At 39.7% G+C, this 14091-nt stretch overlaps 1 protein-coding gene across 4 annotated transcripts in view; it reads right to left on the bottom strand.

Moving 5' to 3' along the window:
• The window catches only part of GRAP2 (GRB2 related adaptor protein 2), a 104543-nt gene that overhangs the window by 24647 nt on the left and 65805 nt on the right, over window positions 1-14091 (bottom strand). The window contains exon 2 of one of the 4 annotated variants that reach the window (XM_085570406.1): window positions 520-13205. The exons of 2 other annotated variants lie outside the window; for them this stretch is intronic. The gene's annotated coding sequence lies outside the window, so the exon portion shown is untranslated. The remainder of the gene's footprint in view (window positions 1-519; window positions 13206-14091) is intronic. One more of the 4 variants, XM_021554035.4, reaches the window with a different exon arrangement.

The raw sequence follows: 14091 nt of genomic DNA, 5'->3' as shown, positions 1-14091 counted from the left end.
AACAAAAGAAACCTCCTAGGAACTGGATTCACAGAACAAACAAACTTTCAGGACTCTATAACCAACAGCAGTTGGTAAGAAATACCCCAAACTAGGATGGTGCTTAATTTCCCTAGGGAACCCAGGTCTTCTGTGCTACTTCCCATCACGTCAGAGTAGAGTTGTGCAGCAACATGGGAAGCTGGTGCAACCTCAGGCTCAAAGAGAGGACTAGGTATGGTATCACAGCATGATACCGTGACAGTATAAAATACCAAATCTTTGCTGTGCTGGAAGGGTTGGTGAGGGGGGACAGGGGTGGTGGGGAAACACCTTCTGGTTGCCCACCTCCTCCCTCAGATCCCAGCTGGTCAGATTTGGCAGAGGCAGAGGGATTTGTCCTGCAAAAGCACTGCGCTGTTGTGAAAACTGATAAAATGGCCTTGGGATCCCATGCTCTGCCCCTACTGCGCAGTACTTCACCTTTCCTTCCAAAACCTCCCTTCCTCCCTTTACTGTGTCTTAGCCAGCTCCCCCCACCTGAGTGTCGGAGCCGTGCCCAGACCGTACCTCGAGCAGCTCTCCTCCGTGCCGGCGCTTCGCTCAGAGCAGGAGATGTGCTGCCCCAGAGCTCAGGCCCCTCCCTGAGCGCCCGTGTCACACATCGGCGCTGGCCCGCGTGTGCGGGGACAGTCAGGAGTGGGCATGAGGGATGGAGGAACCCAACCGGGGCATGGACAGCTTCCAGTCTCTAATGGCAGAAATACTTGGTACCCTGCATGTTTAAAATGGTGGTGCCAGTTCAAAAGGACCAGGCCGTGGCTGCTGCTTCAGCCCAGGGTGGTTTAACAGATGAAGAAAGGAGGGTCCCTCAAAAAAGTGCAAGTTCTACCCAAATAAGGAAAACAGAAATGAACACAGATCTGCTAAGTTAACTGAGAAACCGTAAGTCTGTTGAAAAGCACATCTTGAGGAACAAGTAGTTAAAGACATGAAAACATGTAATAAAATAATTTTCAAAGACAACAGAAACAGGAAGCCTGCCAGAATGTGTCTGTAGGGCTGACAGATGATTGAAATGTAAAAAGAATGTTCAAAGAAGATAAGGATAAAGCACAAAAGCGAAATGAATTCTCTGCATCCATGCCTCTTCCATAGGGATATAAGGAGGTCCACACACTGGAGTTTTCTTTGCAGAGGAAAGCCAGGAGAACTATTTCAAGATGAAGAACTGGAATAAAAGATTTTAGGAAAAACCAGCAAATGAACAAGAGTAAATTCAAAGATTTCATATTTTATAAATCTTGATTGAAATCCTAACTGCGCATGAAATAATAAAGATTGAGCAATTAAACTGTGGCATAAAATGCTAGATTTAACTAAGCCTCGGTACCAGGAAAAAAGCAGCAAACACAATGCCAATGTTTGAGATGTGTTTTGAGGGGATGAAAGGTTCAGTTCTGACTTCTGTGTGCCTGAAATGGGTTAAAAGATGAATGATGAAATGAATTACTGGCCCTAAGAGAGAAGAAACATACCAATTCCTCCTCACATAACTTTTGTAGAAGGAAGTCATGGCACAGTCTGAGTTCTTTGAAGGAGCTGATGAAAATGTAGATACAGGTGATCATATAAAACTTGCATTTCTACATAATTTTTGATGAAGTCTTTCATCAAAGACTCTTTAAAAAGCCTCCTAAGCTCTCAAAGAATAGGAGGGAAGGTCCTATAGAGGATTAAGAACTGATTAAAAGTTAGGAGACAATTTTAATGTGCTGATCAAAATATTCATAAATGATCTGGAAAACATGAAGTGACAAAACTTACTGATGAGAAAAAAATTCAGGGTAATACAAATTAAATCTCATCACAAAGCCTTGCAGATGGTTTTAAAAATACTGTTGAAATGGAAGGTGAATTTCAGTGCTGATGGCTGCAGAAGCAATTGACTTGGGACAAAACAAACATAACTACGTGAACACAGCAATGATCTTAAATTAGCAATTACCACTCAGGAAAGACACCTTTGAGATGCTATTTGAGTTCTACCAAAGTGTCAGCTGAGTGGAAGTCACAAAGACAGCTTGGGAAGCTTCTGGAAAGTGATAGAAAACAAGCCAGAAGACAACATGATGTCACTGTGCATGTCTCTGGGGTGTCTGCTTGAATATTTGTCATTTGAATACAGCATCCAGTTCTTGTCCCTCCATCTCAAACACAGAGATAGTAGCATTAGAAATAGCAGATAGAAAGCAACTAAAGATGACGAAAGGAATGGGAAGGTTCTGGATAAGAAAGGGCCAAATTGAAGACCGAGATGCTTCACCCTTAAAAAAAGTTGTCAGAGGAATAAATACAAAACAATGTTGGAAATAATGAGAATCATGGAAAAGGCAAACAGGAAGTTTTATCCATCATTTCTGATAACATAAGCACTAGGAGTTTCATTCCAAGAGTGTCAGAATCTGTGAGCCCTAGGGAAAGAAGCTGTGGCATGAACTTGTTCTGTTCTCACTCTCCTTCCCCAAACAGCTGTTGCTGGGTACAGCACCATGGATTGTGAGTAACTTTAACCTGACCCAATTAATTCTTAGGAGCTGTGGCTCTTCACCAAAAACCACCATAATGTGCTAGTCTAAGAGGACTGGTCCAGCAGAAGGCTGGTAGCTGGTAATCCCTACACACACGGCCTTCTAGGGAGGTAGTAATCTCACTGTAATATCTGTAAATTAAAACAGGGGTAGTGTGAAAATTATGAAGCACTCAGACCAGTTGGGGCTAGATACAATGAAAATTCCCTCTGAATGGGATAATCTTGAATATAATGGCTGAAAAAATATACAGGTTCAGCAGGCAGGGGGCTAAAGGAAGAGTACAGCAGTTAACTCTTGCCATGTTGTGAAAAGTTTTCCATGTGGCTATCAGTATGTGAGAAATATAACTTTCTGTACAGGAAGGTGGGACACCAATCCTTACAGTCTTCTTAGGTTTAAGCTTTGTGCTTTTTTGTGGTCTGTGAATGGCATGACAGATTGCATTACGTTACACACTGGAATGACCTAATTTCTCTATTTTCTACCATGATGTGATCTAATGGGCCCCCCAGCAGGAACGCTGCTGGTGACTTGTCACTCATGCTTGCTGCCTGACAATGTCACAAAACACTGCATGAATTCCTCTTATGTATCCAGAACTATTGCATTATAATATTAAATCTATTAAATGTCAAGCCATAAGAGATATGGCTTTCTATACTATAAACAAAGCACTCAATACTGGCACGCTCCCAACACTGAGAAAGACTAGGAAATAGGATAGAATAGGAAATAACTCTCTTTTCTTTCTTCTCCATTACTTTATGTTCCTCCTCTGTCACAGTTACGGTAACACATTAACCTCCTCACCTGGCAGAATACATTAATCACAGCTATGTGAAAAATATGAAGAAATATCCAGATACTTCAGCCATAAGTAATGGAAACAAACCTAATGGGAAGGACATCAGACTCCGTGCATCTGTTAGAAAACTGGGTTAAACCCAACCCAGCAGACAGGTTATTCCACAACTCCTTGCTGCATAATTCTCTGTCATTATCTACTACTGACACAATCCAGACAGGATGGTCAAACCATAACTATTGTACAGCCTGAGAAGACCTGGATTCAAAAAGCTTGATGCAGACAATTTTATACCTGCTTTTGCACTTAGGTGAGTGGCCAAAAACAGATGCATCTGCAAATGTGCCTGAAAACTGCCTAAGAACATTCTGTCTCACAAAAGTCTTAGTGATTTCTTGCTGGCCTCAAATTTTCAAGAGAAGAATCTTTTTCCAAGACATTTTATTCACTTTAGTTTCTATCTGGGAAGCATTTGGACGGCCAGAGAAAAAACAGGGGTAAAAGAAAAAAAAAAAAAAGGTAATTTCCAACAAAACATGTACATCAAATATTTTGTCTACTCTGAATTGAGTTGATAATACATGAAGAATTAAATGGCCAAGTTTTGTTACTCTCAAGATAAACTACTTCCCTATGTTCTTAGTTCGCCTCCAGAAAGTAACACCATCAACAAGGGAAACAGAAGTCAAAGTGTGGAAACAAGGGAGATTTCAATTGTTGTAAGTAATTGTAAGTGATAACCCAGCATCTGTGGAATTGAGAGCATCAGGACTGTAAATCCACATAAAGCTGAACATTATGAATGGAAGCTGTCTAGTCTTTCCCAGGCTCCCATCTATTCCTGTTCCCACATTCAGATATGCTGCACACAGAGCAATTCATCCTCTCACAGCTTTGCTCTCTGCAAACAGCTGCTCAGGCTGTCCACAGTGACAGGTCATTAGCAGGCAGTTATTTTTTTCAGGACTGAGTGCACAGAAGTGGCAGTGCTATAAAAGCTTCCCTGCAGAGCTCCATGCACTGATCTGGGAAGAGCTCTTTCCCAATTTACTGTGCTTCCTGTTAGCAAAAATTGTCCTGAAATCTCTGTGTCTTGTTGCTCACCTGCAACAGTCCTCTTTGATCATGTCCCCTTTTTTCAAAAAGCTTGATCATCAGCATCAGTTGCAAAGCTATTGCTGCTCTAGTGCTGATCTTGTCGCCATCACCCTCACAAACAACCTTCAGTTTAGCTGATGTGACTACAGCCTACTGTGTTTTCCCAAGTGATACAATTATTTCAATTAAAGGTGTGAAGCCAATTCTCTTACAGGAATAAGCTTTACCTGTAAGAGTTCTCTTCTAATTCTATGGTTGTTTATCCACCAGGAGAGTGTATGATTTAACTGCCTGGTCCCATCCATGTAGCACCATTAATTGCAAGGAGATGTGGTTTTAATCCTGAACATCAGTGTTAATTTGCTACTTAGTTCATACGCTTCCCATCCTTCTGCAAATTGATCTCCAAAGATATCCCCTACATTTCAGCTGAGGAGCATCTCTGCACTTCTGAGAGATTTTTCTATGAAAGCTTATGGCTAAGATCCTCTACTTTCCTATTCTAAAGAAGTACTGGCAAACTTGTTGATATTTAATATTTTCATCAAATCCTTTCAAACATGCCAACTTTTTCTTCTACGTCCCATACTCCACAATTCCTACCACTGAATTATTAGTGTCTTTCTAGCAGCTTCTTTATTCTAACCAGTCAGGTTCTCTACCTCCTGCATTTATATGGTGATTACACTGAACCAGTCTTGTGATGTCCCAAGATTATAATTTTGACAGCAAGTACAAGACCACAAGGGTTGAACTGTCACAGAGCTGACTGAAGTACCAGAGTAGGAAGGAGTAGATTACAACAGAGAAAGGGAAGTTTGACTTATTTTTCTCCACTACCAAATAATTCTTCTGGATTTCCACAGATTTTCTTCAACTGCTACATGGCTGCCCAAGAGCTCAGACAGGAAGAACTGCCTTACAGCTTCTGTGTTGCCAGCTGCTCTGAGTGCACACAGCCAAAGCATGCCTGCTGTGTTCTATAGTGTTCCATGTCAGAGTTTCCAGCTTAGGCCCATGAACTGGGTTTCAAGGATTGGCTGTTGGGACCAAAGAAGATCCAGCCCACTATCAAGGAGGTCTCTGTTCAACACACAGCAATTTGTACTTTTCACTTGGAAACCTGGATGAATCTCCAAGCCCAAAGACCTCTTGTTCTGGTGGCCATAGAACAGATGAACAGAATATGTTCCTCATAACAGCACATTTTCCAAGCCTGTGCTACATTTATCTCATTTAAAAGCAAAAAAGGGCCAGTTACTCAGGGCAAAAGACCACAGATTCTGTAACCTCACCTCTGCTCTGGAGCCTTCCACCAGCAGGACTAGTTTCTGAACTTCCTCACCATGGAGGGATGTCTAAGAAAACTTTCTTTGCCTTGCTGGTCTCTTGGGAGCCAAAACTTTCTTCTCTTTGCTGGTGTCTTTCAGAGACTCTTAAGTGTTAATCAGTTGATCTTCCTCATCATCTGTGGACTATACTAAGTTACAACAGCAGCAAATTTGGCACATCTCACCATTTAGTACTAATATATAATGTGCTAATTTTTCTTTACAGCATTATAATCTTACCTCAGGAGCACTGCTACTGATCAAAGAAAGAACAACTTCCTAGCCTTTACAATTTATTACCATCCCTTCTGGACACTAACAAGTACCAAAGTAAGTCCTAGAATTGGGACTTAGTTTCAATAGTACCCTGTGCATCCCTGAAAGATAAATATGACAAGAACACAGGATTCAGAAGTCTTGGCTATTATGATGATGGCTAATTTTGAAATAACACTTAAAATTTGAGCTACAGATAAGCTAAGCACAGGGTATCAAGCCAAATCAATGTGGGTTGCATGAGATACTGATTTTCTTCTTTGCTGCATGTAAAGACAGCAGATGGAGAAAAGAAGGGGAAGAAAGAAAGAGATTCTTCTTCAGTGATTTGAATCCAGTGCTGGAGTGTTCAACAAGACACTCCTTTCCAGGATTTAAATTTTCCTTTGATGAGCACCTTTTGACTCTGTGGGATTTGCAAAGCTTCCATTTGAAGCTAGAGAAAAGTAATCTCACTCTTTCTTCTTTCCCCCTCCCTGCACTACACCCTCTAATCATGATTAATATATCTAAACATGCCTGATTAAGCCAGACAGATGATGGGCCACTAATCTGAACTGATCAGGGCTCTGGAGCTGCCAAAGTGAACCTGCTGTCTCTCTATCAGACAGAGCAATAAGGGGTCGGTAATGCAGCCCCATTAACTGCTTCCTACAGAATGAATTTTCCCCGACTGCTCCTTAAGAGCAGACACTTGAGGAATGCTGCCTGATGGGAAGTTGCTTTGAATCGTTTCTTTTAGAACAACTGTCAAGCAGCTCCTTCTCAAGCCCTCCAGACAAACAACTAAAGCATGAAAAATGTAGCCACTTCCTTCTATGCTACTTTCTTTTAAATCTCCTCATACCTTATCTTGCTAACTGCCTCTCAATTTTTCTCATCTTTTCTTGGTAAACTTCAGCACTGACTGATATGTGGTGCACTGCAAGTGTGTGGTTATCAGAAAACCAACCCTGTGCTTGTGTGTATGCAAGCAAGGGATCAGCCTCTGTGTACAGGTGGAGCTTGTACTTAATGAATTAATAAAATTTAGGGCTGCAACAGACCACTATGATCAAGGCACCATATCAATATACCAGTGAACTGTCTGCATGCAACAATATTTGCACTAATGTTGAAGGTTCATTGAAGTATAAATGGATACAGGGCAGAAAAAGAGCAAAATGTACACCTCTGAATTTGTTCAGGTATCTATGCACATGTACATACACCTACTTTTATGTGTGTGCAGCCCTTTACAATCTTCATCCTCTGAGATCTACTTCCAGTAAGAGACTGCAGTCAAGAGGGATCAAGTGGGCATCAAGCCATGCCTGGGCTCTGTCAAATCCTGTGACTACTTATCCTAAAACTGCTCATTGGTATAATTTGAAGTGCCTTCAAAGCTTCTCTGAATCACACAAGCTGAGACCAGCTCTGAGGAATTCTGCTAGCTGCAAGTCAGACAGAGAATTATATTTCTCAAATTGATCATAGAAGAGACTGGGATGAAGAGTGATGATATATTTCACACATTTATACTATCAGGGAGGACTTTTCAAAAGTCACTTCCAAAGCAAAAGAGTAAAAACAGTAACAAGAATCTGACACTATGAGATTTGATTAAAAACAACCAAACACAGGCAATAAAGCCCACCTACAATTAGATACAGATATTGCAAGGTGCTTTCCTTGTATTTGGGTTTCAAAATATGGGAAATAATACTCAAGATTTAATTACTTACAACTGCGACTGTCAGAGAGAGGATTCCAAAAAATGTAGTTTCCAGCATGCTGTTCTATAAATCGGAGCTCTTGCACTGTAACTAAGAGGTGAAGAATTCTGGTGTTCATGCAGATCTGCATATGCATACACACTGGATGTGCACATGAATGTTAAATTCCCTTTGTCTAGGAGCAATCAGGCACTTTGCAATGTGAAATGGAAATCTAGGGAAAAATCTGTAAATATTTGTACTAAAATAGGAGCAAGTTCTCTTTATGTCATTGGCTCATTTCCACAGCATTTATGAAATTCCTCTTTTCTATGTGAAAGATGGAAGATGCAAAAGATCTAATGTCTTTATTTCTGGGCAGAGCACAGCCCAGAGAATTAATTACATTAAGGCATTAATCCAATCTAGTAAAAATAGTTTTTAATCTTGGAGTCTACATTGGAGCAATACATTTGGGTAGGATATGGGAACAAAATGCTATGAAAATCTGCCAGTGTATACAGCTGGGTACAAAATACTATGTTTCAGCTACTGCATGTTTCTTCGATAAGACCAGCTGATAAAAATTTATGTAAAATGGGAAGAAGAGCAAGATCAGTGATTAAACTGCCTTTTTTTTTTTTCCCTTGTGTATGTGTGTGTGTAAGATTAGTTCTGCCATCACAGATAACTGTGTGTGAATCTGAAAGTCTAGTACTAAAATTAAATTGTATGATTGTGTTGCAACAGATATGATTTTTCACAAAACTATAACTGCAGAAACTACAGTTAGGTCAGTAAGAAAAAGTAAAGTTTCTTTGTCCATTTAAACATAAACCCATTTTTGTACAAAATTTCATCTGGCTGCAAAATTTGTGGGGTGAAGTTTGCATTGCCTCATTTCCTTTCTATGTTTTTCCTCTCTTCTTGTGCTTTTATGAAAGAATGAAATATGAAAGTTTAGCTCAACATACGTTTAGCTATGATATTGTGAACACAAACATGGGGAATCTAATTATTTGGTTTTCATGGTCCTCTTATCCTGGACATGTTACACATAACTGCAGCTCAGCCGCCTTAGTTCTGAGAAGAACTGACAAACTGATGCACATACAAAGCCTCACATTTAGGTAAGGACAGAGAAACTGAAATCCTAATCTGTCTTGTGGTATAATGAGCACAGCTGTGATACCTTCACTGCATAATGGCTCCACTTGAATATTTACCTTTGGAGCCTCTTTGTTGTATTAACTATATTTTTTCTGCTTAATGGTCTTCACAGCTCAACTTGCATTTAACACAGATCCTCTTTTACAAGGTTCAAGTGCTACAAAATCTTTCTATAAATTAAAGTTAGGCCATTTGCATCTGCATCTGGGAATGGTTCTGAGAGGGTTTTAAAAGAAATCAATTACAATAATTCATACATAAAAAGATGCAACTGCAACAGCCAATCCAACTTTTCTTCTCATTATAAGATGTGTGAATGCCAGCTTGTTACTATTCCTGGGGTTTTCTCTGCACAGTGATTGTACCATTTTAGTAGAAGTGTAGAACATATTTCGTGTTTGTCAATGCATTTTTTAGTTCACTTGAATTATGATACCTCTGAAATTAAAGTGCAGCAGCAGTTCCTGAATGATTTAACATGTAGACATTTTTACTCTGAATTAGGATCTAGTAATTCTTGTTTATCTTAATCCAAAACTAAATTATATCAGATTGGAATGGGTTCTTATTATCTGGAAATAAATCGGGTCATATCATAGTGTAAGAATATTGGTTACTGAACTAACATTTAGACTGAAACTTAATTAAGCACAAAATATTCTTTATAGGCAGACCAAGTCTGACATCCTACATTTCCCCTTCCCACAGCATGGGCATCATCATGGCAAGGAGGTTCATTGGAACCTCTCTGCATAACCCTTGTACATTGTGCAAAAATAATCATGGCCCCAGTCCTTCAGTGAGCGAATAATCAATTTCTGCTCTGCAGCAGGGAGGCACACAGCCTTCAAACTACTCAATAGACTACATGTGGCAAAAAGGGAACACTGTGCAAAGGGTGTGAATGAGTCATTCGACATTTCAGGTTGACTGAAGTCATTCTGCTACATTTATTTCCAATCTTGATGTGCTATCCATATTTGCATATTAAGCAGGATGAGAAGAAAGATTTAAATTATTTGCTACAACACATGCATGGAACACAGCAGACTGCACATATGTGAGAATGAGAGGTTACATACATATTTGGGTGAACACAGCATCATGTGAGGTGCCTCTTCTACCTTCGTACAGCAGCAGGCATTCTACAAGCAAGCCTGAACGCATCTCAGCAAAAGTTATGTTTGAACCTGTGTTATCTCTAGGGAGCTGAATATAAAGGAAAGATGTTCATTGGCAGTATGCCTGAAGAGAGGAATAGAGGTCCCATGAGCATACTTCAAGTGATGTGTGTTGTGTTTTCTTTGGCAAATACAAATCTGAACGAGCTGGTCTGTGTATACTTGAAGGGAAGGTGTGTGAGCTGTGTGCATGTGGGTGACAAGGAGCACCTAAGAGCATGAGCAGGTGTCAGCTGAAGCTGGAATTTATACATTTGTCAAATATCATTAGCAGTGAACCACCTACTTAAAGATTTCCATGGAACGAATACAAGGCAGCCTCTCAAAGTATTCCATTGTTGATGTCCCCCCACTATTCTGCACGTTATTGATAGCACACTCAATTAACCTTGGGGACAGAATACAGAATGGACATTGTCTCTCTCAGTTTCAGTCATTTTTGCTCAGTGACACAGTTTGCATACAAACCATTGAGGAGCGGTAGTTAAATCTCCAAGTAAAAGTGCTTTAATAAAAGCAAAAGTGCACATTCATTATGTTTGTATTTGTATTAAGCCTTGTAAGCTTCATTATCTGAAAGCCCAAACGCTGGACCAAGACATTACAGATTATGTCCCATTAAGTAGCGAGTGCAATCCAAGTTCAAAAAGTTTAGAGAAAATGTACTCTTAGGTTTGTTTGTCTGGCAATTGCAGGCATATTATTGCAATTCCAATTTACCCACTGTCCTTGTATTGGCTTTGTATAGAAGATAAAATGGAATGAGGTGGAAATCCAGTTTTTATTAGTAAGTACAATTCAAGGCACATTTCTTGAGGAAAAGGTCTTGCAACTACTGGAACTTGTGATGCAGTTAGGGGAGACTCCACACCAAAGGCCTTTGTAAAACCCATGAGGGTCTTGAGCATACAGATATGCTGAGGATATAATATCTTAGGTAATCTGGGCAGAGGCACAACATGATTTACAGCAGCTATAAGCCAGTTCACAGATCCCCTGAGAACTGGCTTTGGTCCTACCAGCTCACTTAAGCATAAGAATACGATTGTTTTACCTTGATTTTGTTCTAAGACTAAGAAACAGATGTGTACATATTTAAAGAAGCCAGGTGTTACATTCAAAATCACATTATGGTCTATGAGGGAAGGAAAATAAGTTATTATTTCCACAACACAATAAAACATCCTGCACAGTTGTTCCTACAAGACATGCTCCAGAACACACTCTGCTGATATCAGTGCTGTCATCTAAGGATCATCTCATGAGGAAGAGTTGGGAAAAAAATAAAAAAAAAAAAAGTCAGGGAATTGATATCTTATTTATTGAACTCTCTTAGTCTGTTGGACAACTTATTGTGTTACATCTTTTCTCCTTAGTCTTTCACTGTCTTTCCTATCCATATGGCAAATCACTTGAAGCAAATGGCATTTTTCCATATGGTGCTCTGTAACAAAAACCAGTGGGTCAGAGCTGTCTATAGAATCCTACAATAAGTAGATTAAAAGGGATTTGTGGCCATCCTGCAGTTCAAGCCCCTGCCCACAGCAGGGTTAATTTTGAAATCACACAAAATGAGAAAGTAACCTCATCGTTCTACAGTGACTACTCTAATGAAACACAGGTCTCATTCAGAGAGACCATGTGTATGATATAAATCATACACATGCCTCGATTAAAGACATATGGAAATCATTTAGCTAAAAGACCTGCATTAAATTATTTGAGATTTCCTTTCAATATGCATTCATAAGATAGTACTGACTGCAGTGTTAGACTCCAATTATAAAGCACATATTATCAAAACACACGCTAAAATGAGGCTATCATTACAATTGTTATTTCCTGAATTCTGTGTGCTGAAGACCCTCCTTACATAGTTTCAAAAATCTGATTATTTGTAGATGGAATTCAGGAAATAACGCAGAAAAGGAAAGAAGGGGAAAATTCCAAACTGGAAAAAACAGTTACATTACTCAGCACATTGGAAAACACTACATGTCATGTACCTCATACAGCCTTCCTCTTCTAAATACTTAGCAAGTCTGCAGAAGAAGGTTTTGAGAGACAGAAACTGAAGGAACTGTGCAGCTTTTGTCCTTCAAGATGCATTTTGATCATGGTAAGTCTTTTCTCACAGGCTGTGCAGTGAGGAAACTGCCAGCGGCAGGAATTACTCGTCACGAGACTTAAACAAGGCCCATGCACTGCTACATGGAGAATTAACCAAGCAAAACAGGGATTAATGTGATTACTTCCATGATGAATGAGATTATTTTTTTCCAAATTGAATACATATAAAAACTTTATCAACACTGCAATTCTGCTTTCATATGAAAAAAAATCAAACCCCTGTAATACTCACTGCACTTCCATTTTCTACTCTGCTCTCATCAGTTTCTTGTATCTACTTTACTTGCATTCAGATTTAAGGACTACAATTTTCAGATTTATTACTACTGCATATCTTGCTATATTTGATTGCAGTAGGCTGTCTCTTTTGCCTTGACAGATAAGTCTTGTCTTTTAGTTTAGCTATACAAAAACTATTATACTTAATAAAGAGATAATTTTTGTAAAAGAAGCTAATCCACAAGTATCCACAAAACTTTTACTGAATTTTGGAATATTGTTTTCTTGGTTGCTCTGTCTGATGGTGGTTGGACTTCGCTCATCTCTACAGCTTAAAGAGGAAAGTGTGGATGCTCAGCCCTTCCAAAACTTGAGTCAGTGAAGCATCCAAGATTGCAGAGCAGAAGATGATGCATTCAAAACCACTTCCTAAAAATATCATGCCAGTATTTACATTGAAAAGGAGAATAACATTTCAAAAGAACATTCTGCTCAAAAGTTAAAAACCACTTCAAGCAAAAAAGTTAAACATACAACCAAAACTGTTCAAAACAGCACTAATTAATTAGGAAAATAACCACTGCTCATTCCAAGAGATTCCCAATGCATTTCACAAATCATGAATTATATTCAGACTCACTTTGTTTATCTGGTATCCTGATAGACTCCATCGGGGAGGGGATGCAGCAGTACTAGACACAGACCACACTCTGCTGTAGAGCTTCTCCCTGGTGTGTTTTAAAGAATTACAGCTGTTTCTTCGCCTTTGCTTGCTAAAACTACCCAGCACTTTAATGAAGAAGCCCTATTATGAGTTCTGGTGTTTTTTCCTGCAGCCTCACTGAAAATAACACTTCTCTGGACATGCCTGGAATGGGTTAGCTGAACTGCTAAGTCTGAATGTTAGAATTTGATGACTGTGTCCTTTGACCCCAGATTTACCCTGGAGGACACCTCTAGTTTGGCTGCTGCTTTCCCTGACTTTATTTTTCCCTTCACCTAACAATGAAATCCATCCTCCAGTGCTTTTCAGCAGTGCACAGCAGGTTAGAAGCAGAAGCAAGAACTGCCCAATTAAAATTGAAATGTCAGATATGCAGAAGGCAAACTGTAATCAAACTGACCTGCCTCAGTTATCAGGGCAAGATGCCTTTAGGCTTATGCAATTAACTGAAGGATAATTGATGACCACAGGCAATCAACCTACAGCTGCGGGTCTCATGTGCAAGAAATGTGCTCAGGCACATTATTCAGTATTGACTCAGAGAAAAGGGCTTGACTCTGTTTGAGTCAAGCACCTCCTAAAGCACTGAGGTTTTCCTTACAGATCTCCCCAAAACTACCAGCTGACATCACAAAGCAGTGGCTACAAGTGTGCTGCCATTCCCAGTGTCTCTGTATGGTGTGCAAGGAATGGTAAAATCTATCTAGCTGGTTGTGGAGATGAAAGAATGCTTCAGTTGAGTGTGGTGTCCTGGTGGCTTATTACAGTGCGACAAAATAAAAGCAGATTTGGGGAGCTTTAAGGCACTACCAAAGAAACAGAAATCAAGACAGAAAAAGGATTTTTTTTTTTTTCTGGAGTACTGAAACAACTGCACTGGGAGAGCTCCT

Source organism: Lonchura striata, chromosome 1A (assembly GCF_050655825.1).
Source record: "Lonchura striata isolate lonStrDom1 chromosome 1A, ASM5065582v1, whole genome shotgun sequence".
NCBI classification, from domain to species: domain Eukaryota; kingdom Metazoa; phylum Chordata; class Aves; order Passeriformes; family Estrildidae; genus Lonchura; species Lonchura striata.
This window is presented reverse-complemented; position numbering and strand designations above follow the sequence as displayed.